Source organism: Corvus brachyrhynchos, unplaced genomic scaffold (assembly GCF_000691975.1).
Source record: "Corvus brachyrhynchos isolate BGI_N302 unplaced genomic scaffold, ASM69197v1 scaffold3, whole genome shotgun sequence".
NCBI classification, from domain to species: domain Eukaryota; kingdom Metazoa; phylum Chordata; class Aves; order Passeriformes; family Corvidae; genus Corvus; species Corvus brachyrhynchos.
Genome location: NW_008237619.1, coordinates 114,096 through 120,429, shown reverse-complemented (window position 1 = coordinate 120,429; position 6,334 = coordinate 114,096).

Below are 6,334 nucleotides of genomic sequence, written 5' to 3'. Positions count from 1 at the left end.
TCCGGAGCGCCCCCTGCAGCCGCGGGGGAACCATCGCACCTGCCCTGCTCACCGGGAGCCGCCAGCGCCCCTGCCAGCTGCGAGCGGAACTGCACCCGAGGGGAAAGGGCCTGACAGCCGAGAAGGCTGGGACTGGGTTTGTGATTGTTTGCTGTTACTGCCATAGTTATTGTTGTTTGTTTGACTGGTTATATATATAATAGTAAAGAACTGTTATTCCTATTTCCCACATCTTTGCCTAAAAGCCCCCTTGATTTCAAAATTATAATAACTTGGAGGGAAGGGGGTTGCATCTGCCATTCCAAGGGAGGCTTCTGCCTTCCTTAGCAGACACCTGTCTTTCAAGCCAAGACAGAAAATAAAAGACACAGGAAAAAAGCATTCCTGTGCATAAGCATGCATATATAATTCTTTATATGGACAGTTGAGAGCTTCTGTTATTGGCATTTACATGGTTCAGGCTTTGATCAAGAAGACACCTTTGAATATTTTTCCATATTTAAAAAAGAAGAAACAGGTTTTTTCATATTTAAAAAAAGAGAAATGTTATGTTTGAGGTGGTCAGGGATGCCATTTGAGATTTGGTGCCATAGCCCATGCATTAAATCTCTGTACACATCTTTTTTCTAAGCACACTAAATTGTTGTCACATATATTTGCTCTAATAAGTGCTGAATACAAGGGCACACAGCTGTAAAGTGACCATTCTGATGTGATTCCGGGCACAGCTATGGGACAAGTTGATGGAAAACAATTTCATAAAATTGCTAAAAGAGATTCCATTTAATTTAGTTTAATTGCCAATATGCATATTTTATAATCCGTGTCACGAATCTTTTTTCTAAAACCCATTGATGATGTGCTCTGTATTTTTGTGCTGCTTTGACAGCCAGCCTGCAGTACATTGAATCTATCAGCTTGAAAGCCTTGCCTTTAGTGTAAAGAATAATCAGCAGCCATTTGTAAGTGTGTAGACAGGCTGATATTTCCAATTTAAGGGATACTTTTTTTCTTTTGCAATTTTAATTATCACCACACCTGGTTTTTTACAATAACCTGGGGTATTGCTTTGATGGCTGTCCACTCCCTGGTTGGAGACAGAAGGCCTTGTCTCCTTTTGACTTCTGTGGCATTTTATAATTTTTTCTAGCTGCTTCATGTGAATTGTTTTAACTCACATCTGGGGAAAAAAGTCGGATTTATCTGACAGATTATCTGCTTGTTTTGTACTTTGAAACTAAAAACTGTGAGCAAGAATAGTTTTGAAAAAAGAAGCAAAAATCCATTTTCAGATATGGGGTTTTTTTCTCCCAGCTGTCACTGATGTCATTTAAAGACATAGCATGTCATGGATTAGTTGCCTGGCTGTAATGCAATGGACTAGAGTGCAGTGATAGAACACTGTATCTCTATTAGACTGTTAAAGTATTTCATATCTAATGGGTCTGCCAAACTTGAACCAGGAAGGCCACAAAACATGAAGGCCGAACAAGTAAAGAGCAATACAAATTACTTGTTCTCAGTAGCTTATTTCAGCAAAACCCTCTACACCCCACCTTCATTTTCTGGAATGTCTTGTATGATTTTATCTCTGACTTGCAAAATACAGAATCAATGCCTTTTTCTTATTTTTTTTTCAACTGAACTTGCAAGATTACTGCCACTGAGTAGGCAGCTCAGTAACAATCAAAGGTACATTTCTAAAAAAGATCCATCACATAGGATGGCATTGTGGGACACAATTCAACCTAAGCAACAGTGGACAATGCATTAGCCACAATACTGCTGGTGGAGAATTCAGAATTATTTTGCCACAGTGTTTATAATGCTTTACTGCTCACTAGGTAAAAATATGCCTGGATGGCAGAGCCCAGAGAGTTCTCACGAGTGGTGTTAAATCCAGTTTGCAACTGGTCACAAGTGGCATCCCCAGGGCTCAATATTGGGGACGATCCTGTTTCATATCTTTGTAATAATGTGGATGAGGGGATCAAGTGCATCCCAAGTCAGTTGCAGATGACACCAAGTTGGGTGGGAATGTCAATCTGCTGGAGGGTAGGAAGGCTCTGCAAAGGGATCAGGACAGGCTAGATCAGTGGGCTGAGGCCAGTGTTTTGAGGTTCAACAAGGCAAATTACTGGGTCCTGCCTGTAGGTCACAATAACCCCCTGCAGTGCTACAGGCTGGGACAGAGTGGCTGGAAAGCTGGAAAACGACCTGGGAGTGCTGGCTACAGCAGCTGAACATGAGCCAGTACATGCCCAGGTAGCCAAGAAGGCCAATGGCACATGACTTGGGTCAGAAATGGTGTAGCCAGCAGGACCAGGGCAGTGACTGTCCCCTGCACTCAGCACTCGTGAGGCCACACCTTGAATCTTGTGTTCAGTTTTGGGCCCCTTAATTCAGGAAAGACATTGAGGTGCTGGAATGTGTCCAGAGAAGGGCAATGAAGCTGGAAAAGAGTCTGGAGCTCAAATCTGATGAGGTGTGGCTGAGGGAGCTGGAGTTGTTTGGCCTGGAGAAAAGAAGGTTCAGGGGAGATCTTATCATTCTCTACAACTACTTGACAGGAGGGTGTAGCCAGAGTTGTGCCAGGGGAGATTCAAGTTGGATACTAGGAAAAATTTCTTCACAGAAAGGGTTGTAAAGCATTGGAACAGGCTGCACAGGGAAGTGGTGGAAGTGTTCAGAAAATGAGTAGATGTGGTACTTTGTGATATGGTTTAGTGGATGTGGTGGGATTCAGTTAAAGTTTGGACTGGATGGTCTTGGAGGACTTTTCTAACTTTAATGATTCCATGATTCTGTAATTCTATGGTGTTATGAAGAATATACCTCTTAAGATGCTGTTACACTGCACATTGTCTTATTGTTGCTTCTGGCCATGGATTACTGTTCTCACTTCACTTGTGCATGGAAATTAATATAAGAAATAATATGAATCGTGAATAAAACATCTTTCAGCAGTACTGATCTGTAGTGGTGTAAGGTTTTATTATGTTTTTGTATGCTCTCTGTACCCCACATGGTTTATCCCTATCCCTCCCCTGACCTCTATTCCCAGTTGGTATACCCCAAATCCTAGCCGGTCCTACAGTGCTCCCTACATAGTTGTTCTCCTCCCCTTGTTCCCCATCAATCACCCAGACTCCTCCTGTTATTTCCGAAAGTTCGGTGTCCATCACCTAAGCCCTCCCTGTTTATCCTTATACGGTCCTTGTCAATCCCCTGAGATCCTGCCCCTTCTGATACCTCCCCTCTGGAAATCCCCGAAACCTCGTCGTCCCATTGGGGCATGTGATCCCTTTCCCTCCACCCCTTAAGACTATTGATCCACGTGAATGTCTATCCCTGTTCATATCCCTCCCCCAAAGACCCCTATTGGTCCCCTGTTGGGCCATCCCCCTTGTAACACCTCCCTTTATAAGTTGTTGCACAGATCTGGTCGGTGCTTGTGCTCCTTGGACTCCTTTTGGCCAATAAACTTGAAACTGTGTCCACAGACAAGCCTCCCCGCAACTTCGTATCTTCTCCCTAGTCAGGGCTGCTGACGGCCACAGCACCTGGGGCTTCAGCTCCCCTGGGCAGAGCTGAACCCCAGAGGAGCAGCTTTAAAGCCGTGTGCCTTCAGCTGCTCACCACTCCTGCCACACACCGCTGGAGCTAGCTTGGGCTGTGGTCAGTAGCAGTCACTGCAACACTGATCCTGTAATTTGTATCACTTCAGCGACCTTGTGTTCAGTTCCTTGTACAATGCTGCTATAGTTGTTTACCTAGAGGATGAGCAGTGAGAAACAGCCAAGAATATCAAAGGGAGGCACAGGAATTTTTAAGCCAGTTTTACTTTTGAAGCAATCTGTAAGTGAGCTCAGAGCTGGCTTTGGGACCAGGAGGGTGATAAATGGTCACTGTTTGATGCTTACACACTCCTGTTGGGTCACATACCATGGCGTAAGAGCAATTACAGGGTTCCTGTTGCTTCAGAGGGCAACCTCGTATTTTCTGACCATTATAAAATAATAGACATGCTTTTTTCTGAAAATTAAAAGGGCTTTATGAAGACCGGTAGGTTGTAATTATTCTTGGACAGTTCTGCTGCCCATCTCTTCTCTGTGCTCAGTGTTGTGACATGTCAAAAGCCACTGGACTTCAGTAAAACCCTTCCCAGAGTACTTGTCAGTTGGAACGCATTTTTCTTTGGGCATTGAGGGATCAACAGCTGGGCTGCCCACACTCCTTTGGATGCAGCCCAGGACACAGTTGGCTTTCTGGGCTATGAGCACTCACTGCCAGCTCATGTTCAGTTTTTCATCAACCATCACCCCCAAGTCCTTCTCTACAAAGCTGCTCTCTGTTGGAATTGTAAAAGGACGAGAGCCCGGGGATCCCAGCAGGGGGGAGGAATGCAGCCCAAAACCAATGTGGTTGATAAGCGCAAAACTCCGTTTATTAGCAATCCAAAGGCACTTATATAGTATACCAGCTTGTTAACTCCTAAGTGGCTTAAAGCTTATCAAAGCACATTTCTACTTCTACATAATTGGACTTACATTGGCAAGCTTCCTGGTCAGTACATCTTACCAGGACAGCTGCATCGTTTCAAAACTCCCTCTTTATTCCCAGCCCTGCTTGTTTTCTTCACACACAGGGACTTTCCCATGGAGAGTTTTTTCTCACACACAGGCCTTTTGCTTCTAGGCCTATTGCTTGTACAGTCCTTCTATTGATCCCATAATTCTATCAATGATCCATGCCCCTGATCCTTTAATAATTGCAACAGCTCTCAATGAACCCTGTGTGGAATTTCCAGCACCTTTGGATGTATTTTGATTTTCTTTGCGGGGTACAGCTTTGCACTGTCATTCTGTTGGCAGAGGATAACCAAAGCGCAGATGACCTTGCTCCTCCAGTAGTCTTCAGTGTGTTACAAATCCCAGATTTTTTTTTAATCTACATTGTGCTTCCAGAGTCACACCAAACAAGTAAAAGGAGGGAGCAGATATCCTACCATCATTTTTTCTGAAGATTCAGCTGAATAAAAAGTTGCAAATGCTTGTACAAAAGAAGGTTTAGAGACTAGGAAGTGCCAGTTTAAAACAGATAGGTATAATAAAGTGTATTAAATAGGATTTTACTCCTGTCATTCAATACTCCCTCAGAGTGACAGAACAGGGTTTGTTTCTGTCTCTCATTCTCTGAACATTCTGCATTTATTTACTTATAGAATGAAAGTGTTGTTTTATACCCTACACTAGTAACGTTGTTTTGCTTATGTTTTTCAAGCATTTAAACCAAACTAATTATGTCATGTGATCAGTGACTGCATATGATTCCTTGAGTTAATAGGAGAAATGGTGTAGTTGAACTGTAATTACACAAATATTAGCAGCATCATTCTAAGTAACTTGTATTTAACTCATTTTAAAAATGAGGAAGCAGGATGATTGACTTGCTGAAATTCTTAACTTATCAAATAATGTAATGAAAGGCACCAAGAGCTACCATACTCACACCCCTAGTTTTCTGGATGAGAGCCCAGGTGAACAGGGAAGTCAGTGCCAGGTACCAAACCAAGGGGACCCAGCTGTCCCACTGCTCCACTGATGTGTTTCCACAGTGAAAATTCCATGCCTTTTATTTTTTTGATGCTGAGTTTAGTTACATGCTTTAGCTCTTAATGGCACTAATTCAGTGTAACTGTCTGACATTGGCCTCATGATGGCCACTGTTACACCATTGCCAAGTGAGGATTGCAATGAAGACCATCATCAGCTAAATTGTAAAGCATCAAAATGATTTATTTCACAAATTTATTAAGTTTTAATGTGAACCATGGTTTTCCTACATGGGCAGCAGCTAGTTTCTGCTTGGGTTCAATCTTTTGGGGAGGAAAGACAGTTGGGAGGTGTGAGGGGTTGGCCTTGGCTGGACACCAAGTGCTCCCCAAAACCACTTCTATCACTCCTCTCCTCAACTGGACAGGGAAGAGAAAATATAGGGGAAGGCTCACAGGTTGAGAGATCATTCACAAATTACCATCACAGGTAAACCAGACTAAACTGAGGAAAGTTCATTTAATTTATTGACAAATAAGAGTAGGGTAGTGAGAAATAAAACCAAGTCTTCCCCCATCTCTCCCTTCTTCCTGGGTTCAACTTCACTCCTGATTTCTCTACCTCCTCCCCCCTCAGTGGCACAGGAGGATGAGGAATGAGGGCTGCAGTCAGTTTGTCACACGTTGTCTCTGCTGCTGCTTGCTTCTCATAAGGAGGACTTACACTTTCGCAGTGTGGGCAGGGGAACCTCTGCTCTGGCACCTGGAGCACCTTCTCCC